This window comes from Lissotriton helveticus, chromosome 8 (genome assembly GCF_964261635.1).
Source record: "Lissotriton helveticus chromosome 8, aLisHel1.1, whole genome shotgun sequence".
NCBI classification, from domain to species: Eukaryota; Metazoa; Chordata; class Amphibia; order Caudata; family Salamandridae; genus Lissotriton; species Lissotriton helveticus.
The window spans coordinates 714,028,578-714,044,012 of NC_136069.1; positions in this window are offsets into that span (position 1 = coordinate 714,028,578).

Here is a 15,435-nt window from a genome sequence, read left to right on the forward strand (position 1 = left end):
CCTAACAGAGAGAGAAAATAATACAGGGCCCCCCAGCTATAAACAGCCAGTTCTTCTTAAGCTGTTTCCTGAAGGTGCTGTATTTTGTGTACAGGGGTGGCTGCTACCTGGGAGCACCAGTGGGGTGGGGTTGGGGGAAGGGGCAGACATATCAGGTTAAAAAGCATTCCGTTTCCTCCCGGCTAGCCGACTGGCCGGCCGCCACTGCCTCTCTTGTGTCCTCTCCCTGGCTTCATGGGGGTAACAGGAAGCAGGAAGTACCCGGGCACCCACGCTCCCCACAGCCAATCGGGATGCTGCAATGCGGCGTTTTGATTGGTCTAAGCACCATCACACAGCATTCAGCCAGGGGCTGGAGGAGTGGGCATGTTCTCCACACAGGCTGTAATGCAGCCTACATGAAGAACATGCTATGTGCGCTTGACAGTTTGGCCGGTTCGAGAGGGCCGGCCAATCACACATGCTCACATAGGGAGTGCATACCACTCCTCCCCTTGCTCAGAGAGCATCCATGCCCCACAAAGACGCAGCAATGGGAAAAAATTAAATGATAATAACCTCAAGTTATTATAGTTTTATTAGTACTTCATAGGCAGTGGGGCGACGCTGCTCAGATTTAGCAGAGGAGCCGCCACTGTTTGTTTTGTTACGAATGCTGAATGGTACTTTATTCAACAAACTAAGCTCCAGAAAACGGATGGGTCTTACTCCCTGCCTAACTAACATAAACTGCAGTATAATCGCAAAGTTAAGCTCAGGCAATCTCAGACATCTGGTGGGATGATAGGAGAAAAGGAGAGAGTTGAGAATGTGAGGACAATCTTTATTCAAGGTTCGATGAGAAACAAACATATCCAAACATTTAATGTGTTTCTCCTTTGGGTGCCAATGCAGAGTTTGTAGCGGATTGGAAACAGAGAGTAGTACAGGAGCAATATAGTGCCCCGCATAGATCTGCTTTGTAAGCTGGTATTTCATGAAATCCAGGGGCCTTGTCCCTCTTCAATTTTTTAACTGTCTCACGAGTTTCTTTTAAGGTAAAATACGCTAGCTGTATGGAACTATTGACTGCAGCTCTACACTGCAATTGGCAAGCCCCATGTGAAAGAGCCTGCATCAGTCTTATGCCTGCTGTGAGGCAGGCGTAAGATATTGACGCATTTGCGTCCTAGAAGTGGCGCAGTGAAATCTCATAGATTTCACTGCGTCACTTCTACGACCCTTTCTTGCGTCAATACGCCCCCCTTGCATACATTATACCTGGCGCAGGTATAATGTGGTGCAGGGGTTTACAAAGTGACTCATCTACCTAGATGCGTCACTTTGTAAATATGGCACAATAATGTGCATTTTTTACGCCAGCGGTGCGTCACAAAAAGTAATGCACTGGCAGCGTAAAAGTGACGCACAGCCTCATAAATGAGGCCCTAAGTGTTCCCATTCTGTTTTCTTCATGTTCAGAAGAGCCTTGTTACCAGATCTGTTGTCTAGGATTTCAGCTCTATGATTGCTTTTTATATGACCACAAAACCACAAGTAATACTGTTGTCACTTGTGTACAACCCTTGCAAAGCAAAATTGTCGTCTCGGTTCAACAGTCAGAGGGCAATAGAGGGTTCAGTGAATTGTGGGGTATGGAATTAAAAGTAAACATAGTTAATTTTAAACTTGATATGGGTGGAGTATATGACATATATGTAGAAGCCAGAATGTTGGTTACAAGGGAATTTATCAAGAATACGAGCGACTCCTGGTCCCACTTTAATTTTCTCCTGCTACTAAAAACATATGTATTGATGTCTATTGCACACCCAAAAAGGCCTGAGGATGATAATTGAAAGAGTAAAGGGCTATGGTTCCTTCTTGCCAATCCACAACTGATACATCAAAAACAAAGCTTGATTGTATTGTGGTAGACCTGTCAGCTTTAGTGGGAACTTCCCCCCAACTTTTTGCCTTCCTCCTCTATTTTCTCATCTTGTTTCTGCTGGCCTTAGGACTCTACATACTTTGGCACTGCTAACCAGTGCTAAAGGGCATGTGCCTTCTCATTAAAAAACGCTAACATTGGCTAATACAGAATTGGCATATTTACTTGCAAGTCATTTGTAAAGTGGAGCTGTACCCAGGACCTGTAAATTAAATGCTACTAGTGGGCCTGCAAAACTGATTGTGCCACCCACATAAGTAGCCCTTTAAAATGTCTCAGGCCTGTCATTGAAGAGTGGCTGTGTGAACTTTTAAACTGCTGTTTTTACTTGGCAAAATAAACCTTTTGCCCAAACCTTCCATCTTAAATGCATACAAGTCACCCCTATGTTAGGGGCTGGGTAGCCCAGATGGCAGGGTGCAATGTATTTAAAAAGTAGGACATGTACTTTTAGAATCAATCGTTTTTATTGTGCAGGACTTAGGGTAAGTGTATACAGCTTCCTGCCTACATTACAAGGCCGACAAAAACACAGGTTCCCTTGACCCACTCTTTAAACAACCTGATGTGCTCTGATTCACCTTCCTTCAACACAAGGAGTACTATACTCAAATTAAAACCATACTTTTGATTCTCACAAAATTTAAAAAATTGCATTGATTTGTACACAAGTTAAAAATGATTATAACATATAATAAAACGTTTTTTCCCCCTTTCCCAGTGGAAGAATATCCCTCAAGCGAAATGCATACAGTTTATACAGTTCCAAAAACAGTTTCCCACTACAATTAACACATTATAATTATTACCAGCATAATCAAGACAACAAAACATGTAAGACACTCTTATTGCCATATACATATGCACATCAGATCTCACTACTGGACACGTCAATCAATACATTATTTGTATCCGTATTTAACTGTTTGCGTATCTGTTCTCCGATTACGATTGCGTCGACGCGTGTCAATGGTTTCATAAAATTGTATCCATCTTAATCAAGACATGAAACATTTTAGTTGTCTTAATGGAATGGTCGAATACTGTGTATCTTCCACCCCAAACAGAACAAATTATAGCATCAATAAACAACATTTCTACTTAAAAATGTTAATACATAGTACATTAATGCATTTCATGATCTTCATTCAGCATGCATGATTCCCTACAATTTCTCATATGCACTATAATGGTACCATCATCTTGATATCTCACCAGTTCACAACAGGAGTGGTGCCCTCCTCCCTCATTATGCTCATGGAAATCTCATTTCTGTGCAATATCTCTATTTTAGCATTATATAAACTCTGGTCCACATTCCCCAATTGTCACTGTTATGTGTAAATATCCCTCACTGGGTTTATTGAAACAAGTAAATCCTATTTATAATATATTTACTGATTCAAATACCGGGAGGCTAGCCCCTTCCCCCACCATTATTTGTGACGGTATCCTGCTTGCGTTATAAAAATAAGGCAGGAGTTAATGCCTCATTGTGCTTGAACCTCTGGTTTACAGTTTTCACAAGACCTTCCTAGGACACTGCTGTTCCAGCATTTCTTTCTCACCTCTGGATTATCTTTACTCGAGGCGTGCTCCCTGCTTTTCAAGGGTATATAGGTCTTGTACTTCGTGTTGCCACTCCGGCTGATTAAAATCTACTGAAAATAGACCAATGGAGGGGAATTGATTACCAAGTTGTCCCTGGTTGTATCTACCTTCTTCTACAGTTTAGGCAGCTACATTCTCGCCTGCGTTTGACCTGTTTTTTAATATATGTTGCCTTCGTGATCCCCAAAAGTTGGGTCCGTAAGTAACAGGTATCTGTTATTTGATAAAAATCACGCCTCTGCTGACAGCTATGTTCCGGGTCTCAGAGCGTGGTCTGGAAAACACAAATGTAATAGCCTCGCTAAATTTGTACTCCGAGCAAACCCTTCCAAATCCTCCCTTAAAGCAGCTATCCCACTTCATAATTACCTGGCCTTACGAGCTTCTCCCCATGTTTATGATGCTTTCTTTTAAATCGTGAGAACAGCGCTCTTTCTATGTCGTCCCTCCGCTGTAATAAAACCAAAACGGCGATATAGGTTTAGACGATCCCATTATCCCGGCTACACTGGGTACGACAGCTTTCCCCCATGTCCCTACTCGGTCCTTTGCCTTAATATGTGGTCTCTTTCACCTAGGGGCACTTAGGGTGTTTGTAAAATCCTCGAAGTTTTCAAGCAGCTCTCTCTTATTTAACTTGTGAGAACCCCAACTCCATTGGATACTCACTCTACCAGAGACCACCCTCCAGCTTGATGCACAAGAGCTGTCTCCGTATTGGTTGGTCTGATCACATGCTACGGAGATCACCTTTTTCTACCTGACTAACTTTATTTATATCGCACTCACGCTAATGTGGGAGACATTAGTTCATTTATAAGTTGTGTGCCACCTTTCTACTCATACGGTATATGTGCTATCTTGTTTCTATTGTTGCTCCATTATAAACCATTCCTGTCACATTCTTTTCGTGGAATGTCGTTAGTTTAAATCCTACATAATCCTACCCTTAATGAGCCAACTCGAATAACTTCCTACATTGCTGCTCCAGCTTGCTTGAAGGCAACAAACATAGGAATAATGCAGCCTTGGGAAGGATAGTATTTGTAACCCAGTTCTCTCATATCAGCAATCAAATTAAGAACATAGTGAACAGGATTTGGAGAATTTTAAACTATGGTGCTACTGTTCAACTAGAAAAACCCCAATTCTCATTCAGACGAAACAAAACAATCAGAAATTCCCTTGTACAAACGTATAAGAACACGGTAGTAACTCAGAGTACATTGAGTGGTGGTGTAGCTACTGGCAACAACAAATGTGGTTAGAAATAGAGGTGCACACCTAATTTATCTAATTTTTTTAACTAAATTAATCAAGTTGATACAGCAATCTGGACGGGGTGCTGCATTACACACGAGTGTTGGCTAACACCGTTACTTAAGACAAGAGGATGCAGACTTCTTCTGCATCCTCTTGTCTTGTTAAACAACAAAGGTGGCACATGTTCGATGTGCCCACTCTGTCTGGAGTGTAAAACCATGACTTTTGCAGGTAAAAGTCTGACCGCAAACACCTTAAGCAATTGCCGCAGCAAGAACGTGGTGTATCTTTTGGTCTGCCCTTGTGGGCTGGGATACGTTGGGGAGACCAGTGGAGAGCTCCGTACACCTATTCTAGAACATAAATCGGCCATCAAGACCAGTAAAGAAAATGCCTCATTGACTGAACATTTTAAGATAGAGAAACACAGTTGTGATGATTTTAAATGGTACATTTTAGAGAAAATAGTAATCAATAGACAAGGGGGCGACTTGGACCAGAAAAGGAAAAGGAGAGAACAGTGGTTTATATGTTACCTCAACACAGTGGAGGAAGGGCTGAACTCTAAGGAAGATTGGATAAAAATCATATCATCACAGTAGGCAGCAGTTTAACTTAGGGATGTATGACACATGCTGCCGTCATCTACTCGAGATAGAGTAGATGAGAAATTAGGGCATTTTGACTTCATGATCCTAATCTGACCACCAGTTAGCTATTTACTTCCAGCGTGGTATGCAGGGCACTCCAGTCAAGCACAACAAAGGAAAGGAGATGATAAATACCTGGAAATAGTAATAGTGTGAGTACGAACTGCAATAACGGGGTTAGGCAGCCGTAAAGTGCACCCAGATCAGGGAAACCCGTAACACAAGTCTATGCAGGAATTGGGTCACTAACAACACTTGGAGATTACAGTGATGACAGTGTAATAATGATGGTATGGACGAGTATATCGCTTGCCCCAAAATAGAGGAGAAATGATTTAGGAAGTTATTCGAGTTGGCTCATTAAGGATAGGATTATGTAGGATTTAAACTAACGACATTCCACGAAAAGAATGTGACAGGAATGGTTTATAATGGAGCAACAATAGAAACAAGCTAGCACATATACTGTATACTGAGTAGAGAGGTGGCACACAACTTATAAATGAACTAATGTCTCCCACATTAGCGCGAGTGCGGTATAAATAAAGTTAGTCAGGTAGAAAAGGATGATCTCCGTAGCATGTGATCAGACCAACCAATACTGAGACAGCTTTTGTGCATCAAGCTAGAGGGCGCCCGAAGTGCCCCTCGGTGAAAAAGACCGCATATTAAGGTAAAGGACCGAGTAGGGACATGGGGGAAAGCTGACGTACCCAGTGCAGCCGGGATAATGAGATGGTCTAAACCTATATCGCCGTTTTGGTTTTATTACAGTGGAGGGACGACATAGAAAGAGCGCTGTTCTCACGATTTAAAAGAAAGCATCATAAACGTGGGGAGAAGCTCGTAAGGCCAGGTCACTATGAAGTGGGATAACTGCTTTAAGGGAGGATTTGGAAGTTATTGCTCTGAGTAGAAATTTAGCAAGGCTATTACATTTGTGTTTTCCAGACCACGCTCTGAGACCCGGAACATAGCTGGTGGCAGAGGCATGATTTTTATCAGATAACAGATACATGTTACTTACGGATCCAACTTTTGGGGATCACAAGGGCAACATATATTACAAAACAAGTAAAACGCAGGCGAGAATGTAGCTGCCTAAACTGTAGAGAAAGGTAGAGACGCCCGGGGACAACTTGGTAATCAATTCCCCTCCATTGGTCTATTTTCAGTAGATTTTAATCAGCCGGAGTGGCAACACAAAGTACAAGACCTATATACCCTTGAAAAGCAGGGAGCACGCCTCGAGTACAGCTAATCCAGAGGTGAGAAAGAAATGCGGGAACAGCCGTGTCCTAAGGAGGTCTTTTGAAAACTGTAAACCAGAGGTTCAAGCACAATGAGGCATTAACCCCTGCCTTATTTTTATAACGCATGCAGGATGCCGTCACAAATAATGGCGGGGGAAGGGGCTAGCCTCCCGGTATTTGAATCAGTAAATATATTATAAATAGGATTTACTTGTTTCAATAAACCCAGTGAGTGATGTTTACACATAACAGTGACAATTGGGGAATGTGGACCAGAGTTTATATAATGCTAAAATAGAGATATTGCACAGAAATGAGATTTCCGTGAGCATAATGAGGGAGGAGGGCACCACCCCTGTTGTGAACTGATGAGATATCAAGATGATGGTACCATTATAGTGCAACTGAGATCTTGTAGGGAATCAGGCATGTTGAATAAAGATCATGAAGTGCATTCATGTTCTATGTATTAACAATTTTAAGTAGAAATTTTGTTTATTGATGTTATTATTTGTTCTGTTTAGGATGGAAGATACACAGTATTCGACCATTCCATTAAGACAACTAAAATGTTTCATGTCTTGATAAAGATGGATAAAATATAATGAAACCAACGAAACGCTTCAACGCAATCGTAATAGCACAATCGGAGAACAGATACGCGAACAGTTAAATACGGATACAAATAACGTAGTGATTGACGTGTCTAGTAGTGAGATCTGATGTGCATCTGTATATGGCAATAAGAGTGTCTTACATGTTTTGTTGTCTTGATTATGCTGGTCATAATTATGATGTGTTAATTGTACTGGGAAACTGTTTTTAGAACTGTATAAACTGTATGCATTTCGTGTGAGGTATATTCTTCCACTGGGAAAGGGGGGAAAAAACTTTTTATTATATGTTATAATCATTTTTAACTTGTGTACAACTCAATGCAATTTTTTTTTAATTTTGTGAGAATAAAAAGTATGATTTTAATTTGAATATAGTACTCTTGTGTTGAAGGAAGGTGAATCAGAGCACATCAGGTTATTTAAAGACTGAGTCAGGGAACCTGTGTTTTTGTCGGTTCAAGTACCCCATTTCCCTTGTCCATATCAAGGGGTTCCTCTCTATATTTTTTACGTACATTACGAGGCCGGCAGAGCGGGTAGTACATAAAGCTACACAGCATTCTTGCCAACAACCCGGAGGCAGGCAGCATAAGATGCAATCGTATTTGGCAGCTGTATCGTTTCCCTTTTAAGGACAACTATAATACAACAAAATAACATCTAGAACAAACCAGCCACCCACCCTCTATCCCACCCCCCTCCCTTCTCTGCATCAGTTCCACTTTATAAACTAAGACCTTCTTCCAAGGCATTACAGAGTACAAAAATCACGCTCAGCTTGCCGAAATCTGGATGTTGCCAAGGGGTTCTAGCGCCAGGAGCCTAAGAATCTGCAGGTATTTTGGGCATGTCACCTCTCTCAGATCTTTCATGAGTCTTTGCAAATAAGGGGCCCACAGCTTCGCAAATTCTTTGTTCCTCCCTTCCACACTGAGCGGCATGCGCTCGTTGGCCAGAAGCTGCCACAGACGGTGTATCCAATCTAGTGTCTCAGGAGTCATTGTAGTGCCCCACCTCGCTAATATAACCTGCCGTGCAGCCAGCAGCGCCAGTGCAATCTGTCTGCCTCTGATGGATTTCAGTGGGAAGGTTTTAGGGTGAAAGAGACCTAGCAGCCTGTATTCTGGAGAGCGAGGCAGTGCAATCTGGAATGCATCGTCAATATCATCAAGGATCGCCGTACAATAGCGTACCAATTTTGGACATTGCCATAGTAGGTGAACCAAAGTTCCTGTTGCACTGCATCCCCGCCAGCAGAGATCAGTCTTGTTCCTGTCCAAACAGTGCACACGAGGAGGAGTGTAATACCAATATTTAACTACCTTAAAAGCAGATCCTGCCCCCGCTGTATTGTGCGCAGTATGATGTACCCTGTATAGTACCTGCTCCCATTCCTTGGGTGTCAGGGGCCTGCCCAGTTCAGTCTCCCAACGCACCTGTGCTTTAGTACGATGATGCGCAGGGCACGCTATGAGCATGGTATACAGTTCTGATATAAGTCTGCGGTCGTCCGCTTTGCGCACTAGACATTTTTCAAATGCTGTAAGGGGCGGGACATGTGGGAATAGTTGGTGGGCCTAGTAACCCACTGAGAAACCTGAGTGTAGGGAAATACATACGAGGCTAATAGATCATAGTCTTTCCGCAGTTGGGCAAAGGGAATTAGGCCCTCGTGTCGAAAAGGGATCCCACCCTCTTACACCCCTTGTTAGAAACGGGACCCCCGGTCGGCCAAGGCTCACGCCAAAGTCAGTCAGGGATCATCATTTCGAAGTCAGGGCAAGGGAGTCACACACCAAGATAACCCCCGCTCACCCTCTAGGTAACGTGGCGCGAGCAGCAAGGCTAATCTCAGAGGCGATGTGTAAAGCGTTTGCGCGCGCACCCCAGCGACAACACTCTAGGCCCACCACAAAGGAAACTCCACACAAGGTTATATAAAAATAGCCTTTGTATTATAATAAAAACACATTAGATAACACACAACTTTACAATGTGCCAACAGGCACGGGCAAGATTTACAAGGGATTATGTACAGGACAGGGCCACCTGGACCACTGTCAGGGGTATGCACTTTTTAGAAATAATACTTGTAGGTATAACACTTAGCACATAAACATATAATGACTGTAGCACTAAACTAGTAAATGCAGCACACAACCAGTAATCACTGGTAAAGAGTAAATACCTCCTACGCAAACCTAAACACTGTAGGAAAATCACGCAGGGAACTAGGACCTTAATATCAGGACCTAAAGGAGGAAAACCATCACCTAAGCAGGTCACTTTTAGCAAAGGGAAGGAAACCTAAACAAATACCTAAGCAGGTCACATTTAGCAAAGGGGATAAACATAAAATACCTAAGCAGGTCACTTTTAGCAAAGGTAATGGGACATCAACAATCCTCTAAGCAGGTCACTTTTAGCAAAGGGGATAAACATAAAATACCTAAGCAGGTCACTTTTTGCAAAGGTAATGGGACATCAACAATCCTCTAAGCAGGTCACTTTTAGCAAAGGGGATAAAACATAAAATACATTGCACATGAGGCATTAAAACACATTCAGAGGTGCAGGTAGAACATTCGTGCAAGAATCACATCAGCAAGGAAATTACAATGCGCAGGGTGCATGTAGCACAACACTAGAACTGTCCCTCAGGCCAACTGGCCTCGCAAGGGCTGAAATGCCCGGAGTCTCAATGTCAGGCAGGCTGCACAGGCAGCCAGAACACAAAGCCTAAACGTAGCAACTGTCCACTAAGTGCTGGACAGTTGTGAATCACAGATGGGCACACGTTGGAGCCTCGTGTGCTCAAGAACACAGGTGGGGGAACGCAGCGTGGGAGCCACGGGGCTCTGACCAACTGACTGCCTGTGTCCCCCAAGAGCCTCTCTTAGCGCTCTAAAACAATGAGGGGCTGTGAGCCTCTCAGGCTCTGTAGACAACTGCCCCCTCGTTGGAGCCTCGACAGGCTCTGAATCAATGTAGCCGGGAGCCTCGTGGGCTCAAAGACAATGTGGGCTGGGGCGGGAGCCTTCTCGTGGCTCAAAAAACAAATTGCCCCCAGGAGCCTCGGGGCTCCAAGCACCAAAAATGCGGGTCGTTGGAGTCCCTCATGGGGGACTCAGAAACAGATAATGCCCCCAGAGCCTCAGGCGGCTCTACTCACTTGGGCCGCTCTCAGGTCCGGCCCGCACACGGAAGGGGAGGGGCGGGCACCGACAATGTGCCCCGACGCCCTCCTCCCTTCCCTCGCTCTCCCGTCCCCACTGCGCACTCACCGGCTGTCTCGCTGGGGGGACGGCTCCTCTGCTGGGCAGCGCGGGGCTCCTCTTCACTCGGGGAGCCTCGAGGACACGGCCGGCTGCTTCCTCCGTCTCCCGCCTGGCCTTGTCTCTCTGCACTCCGCCTGACTTCCGCTGGGGCCGCCAATGGCAGCGCGGCCCTGAGGGTCAGGAGGTGGGACTTCCGGGTCGCAGTAGGCAGCGGCCCGGCAACAGTTTTCAAGGCTCCGGGGCTGCGGCGGTGATCACGGGGCAATGCCGGGTGGGCACCGGCTGCACAAAATAGAGCGCTCGAAGCGCTAGAAGGGAAATAAAGCGCTATCAAGCGCCAAGGGCTCAAAATAAAGCTCTCCTCAGCGCTAAGGAAAATAAGCAGCGCTCCCCAGCGCTAAAGGACAAGGGAACAGCGCTCACAGGCAACAGCAAAGCTCCAGCAGGGTCTGGAGGCAGGCAGGGGGGCAAGGCAGGGCCAGAGCCAGCACACTGGGTCTCCAGGCAGGGAGACAAGCCAAGTGGCGGTCCTCCTGGCCCCAGCAACAGCAACAGCCCCCTCTGGCAAGGATCCTGGAAGAGAACAGAGAACCGTTTCTGTGGGGACACAGCCCCATTTTTATACAGCTAAATCCTTTGTCTTCGGGGTGCAGGGTGGGGAGAAACCAGTTGCAGCTGGTTTGGGAGTACCCTTGATGGCCCAACCACCCCTTTCATTCACTGGGGAGGCTAGGGTTGTTAGACACACCACAGGGGGGCGGAGCCAGCATTGTGTGGGGAAAACCCAGCCCATCCAGGACACAGGTACACTCCTCCCACACATCACTCATGCTAATCTCACACTCACCACCGGGCAGACCCATCCAGACTTCCTGGAGCCTGGCATGCCAGCCAGCTCCAGCCAATTACGCTCCAGCACCCTCACTGCACACACACATCAATGTCCAGAAGTAGTACTTCCCTACTAGACACATACAAGCCACACATACCATTGCGCAGCATTCATTCTCACAAGTTCACACATACCAAACTCGAGCCTGTACTCCCCACACAGCAGGAACTACCAGGGACACACACATTCCCCATGCATTCCTATGGGAGGGCAGGCCAGCCATACTACACGCACGCACTTTACTCTGGGACACAGGGAAAAAAGTGCGCAGAGACCCAAAAATCACTAACACTGGGCCACAAATAAAAGCAAAAAGTTTAGGGGTGAACCTGCCCTAAGGGCCAAGTCCAACACAACCCCCTTCCAGCCAAAACGCAGGGCAGACCAATCACCACCGTGATAGACTTCCCTGCTTGGGGCGATAAAACACGGACGCGGGCCCACAACTGCAGGGACACCCTCCTGTTTTATGCCACGGTGAACCCCTAGGGTTCCTTCTAAAACTATTGTAGGGACTAACTGGGCTACCCCACTGGTACTCTCCAGCTGCCCTCGGCCAGGACCAGGCCCTAGGCTACCCAGGTGCCACTGGATCCTGCCTACTCACAAAGTGGGGGGTAGTAACCCCTGGCACATAATAGCCATTTTCCACCCTTCCTGTCTGCAAGACAGGGCTAGACTGCCACCGGTTCTCCAGACTAGGGTCTACAACCTCAGGCGGACCAGGAGTCTCAGGGAAGGCTCTCCTCCCCCTACCTCTTCTTCTAGGGTTCCTCCTCCTCCTGCGAGGGGTACCCTCTAAACACCATTCTCCCAACCTAGGGTTTAACCCCTCAGGTTGCACCGGGGTCAGAGGTGGGCTCTCCCACCCTATGCACCCCCTTCCAGAGTCCTGCTCCCTCCCAACCGGGGCGGTACCTCTGGAGGAAGAACTGGTCAGGACACTGATTACAGTGGTCCCACCCTTCAGGTCAGGCGGATCCTGAACCTGGCCTTCCAACCTCTGGTCTAAAACCTTTGGTGGAACCAATGCCTGGCACTCCAGGACTTCTGGGGACTCACATACTATCCCCCAATCACTCCTTTCGCTGGACTCCTGTACTCTCCCTACCGGAGCGGTACTGCCAGACTCTAGAACCATAGAAGCTCCGCTTACAGATGCTCCAGGTCCTCTACACACTAGGAGATCTCCCTCAAGTGAACTAACAGACAAGCTTAGGTTCCCATCCTGGTGTTCCCTAAAGAAACCATCCAGGCTCTGTGACAGGGCTTCGGGCGTCTGGGGACTCTCGGTCACACACTCACTCCTGCTCCACTGAGACAGGCAGTCAGCCCCTACACCCTCCTCACTAACCTGGGACCTAGCTGGGCTACTCTCACCCTCCTCCACCACGCTGGGCTGGAGGACACCTACCCACTATTGTTGGAATCACTCACTAGTGACTCTAAAAACCTCTCGCACTGTCCCAGCGATCTGCTTCCTTTGCAAGCTCCCAAGGATCAAAGGTCAACCTCAACAGGTGTTGCTGCAACTCCGGCCGACAATGACTGAGCACCTTTTCCTTGAGAATAAGACAAAACAGTTTGTAAAACTAAGGTCCCGTGGGAACCTCTATCCACTCAATCAGTGCACACTGACAGTCCTCTGTAAACTCCTCCCAAGACTGGTGAGACAGTTTCCTACTGTCCCTGAACTGCAACCTATACTCCTCTTCTAGGGAAACAGGTACCATACTCGGGGAACTGGGAGTGGGACTGTCTACACTAACACTTAAATAGCTGCCACCACTGGATTCAACCCTCCCTGGGGAATCCAGAAAACCACAACTGCACTCAGGGGATAACCTATCCTCTAGGGCTACCTTCTCCCTGAACAAGGCCCTCTCAGCCTCTAGCTTGGCATGCTCCAACCTGAGCTGTTCCATCGCTAGCTGATGCTCCCGCTCTTCCCTCCTACCCAACCACTCCTCTGGGGACAGGACAAGGGATGGGGCGCTGGCACTGACACTGGACCCAGCAAGGGACTCCCTATCTATGGGGTCCTCACTATCTGCTGATATCCATCCACTGTCATCATCATACAACTCACATTCTTCAGGGCTCTCCACAGACTCACCACCCTCATGGCGTGCGGCCCGGGCCCTATCTCTCTCACTGTGCTCAAGATCCCACTGACCCTTTTGCCATAGGATCAGGCTGTCCCTAAGCTGGGACTCAGTATCCAACTCACTCACGTCTATGCCTCCCTTTTCACAGAATCTGACCAGCTCTAACCTACTGTATCTAAAAAGACCACAGAGATCAAAAACTGGCTCCATTTTGGCGGACGTCCTCAAGAAAAGTTTGACACAGGGAACCTGGGGGTCTGAGCTAAACAGGAGTATACAATTAACAAAATTCAGCAAGATTACTATCTCAGAGAACTTGCACTCCACTGTCCAGTGTAACACAACACTCATTCACACACACCCCCCCTCGGTAAGGCAATTTCTACCACCCCTGATTTCTCAACCTGACCATAAGCGACACAGGTACCAATCTGGGAGCAGGGCGGGGAACAAGGTACTGGACACAAATACAAAATGACACCTTTCAGGAGAAGCAATACTGATCTTCCCTAAAAAACAATAATCCCCAAAAAGTGGTTATCTAAAATTGCAGAGCTTTGTAGTGTGGCCTGTCGCCACTGTGGTACAGCGCAAACGCAAGTCCAATCCGCACCGCTTGCCACCAATGTTAGAAACGGGACCCCCGGTCGGCCAAGGCTCATGCCAAAGTCAGTCAGGGATCATCATTTCTAAGTCAGGGCAAGGGAGTCACACACCAAGATAACCCCCGCTCACCCTCTAGGTAACGTGGCGCGAGCAGAAAGGCTAATCTCAGAGGCGATGTGTAAAGCGTTTGCGCGCGCACCCCAGCGACAACACTCTAGGCCCACCACAAAGGAAACTCCACATAAGGTTATATAAAAATAGCCTTTGTATTATAATAAAAACACATTAGATAACACACAACTTTACAATGTGCCAACAGGCACGGGCAAGATTTACAAGGGATTATGTACAGGACAGGGCCACCTGGACCACTGTCAGGGGTATGCACTTTTTAGAAATAATACTTGTAGGTATAACACTTAGCACATAAACATATAATGACTGTAGCACTAAACTAATAAATGCAGCACACAACCAGTAATCACTGGTAAAGAGTAAATACCTCCTACACAAACCTAAACACTGTAGGAAAATCACGCAGGGAACTAGGACCTTAATATCAGGACCTAGAGGAGGAAAACCATCACCTAAGCAGGTCACTTTTAGCAAAGGGAAGGAAACCTAAACAAATACCTAAGCAGGTCACATTTAGCAAAGGGGATAAACATAAAATACCTAAGCAGGTCACTTTTAGCAAAGGTAATGGGACATCAACAATCCTCTAAGCAGGTCACTTTTAGCAAAGGGGATAAACATAAAATACCTAAACAGGTCACTTTTTGCAAAGGTAATGGGACATCAACAATCCTCTAAGCAGGTCACGTTTAGCAAAGGGGATAAAACATAAAATACATTGCACATGAGGCATTAAAACACATTCAGAGGTGCAGGTAGAACATTCGTGCAAGAATCACATCAGCAAGGAAATTGCAATGCGCAGGGTGCATGTAGCACAACACTAGAACTGTCCCTCAGGCCAACTGGCCTCGCAAGGGCTGAAATGCCCGGAGTCTCAATGTCAGGCAGGCTGCACAGGCAGCCAGAACACAAAGCCTAAACGTAGCAACTGTCCACTAAGTGCTGGACAGTTGTGAATCACAGATGGGCACACGTTGGAGCCTCGTGGGCTCAAGAACACAGGTGGGGGAACACAGCGTGGGAGCCACGGGGCTCTGACCAACTGACTGCCTGTGTCCCCCAAGAGCCTCTCTCAGCGCTCTAAAACAA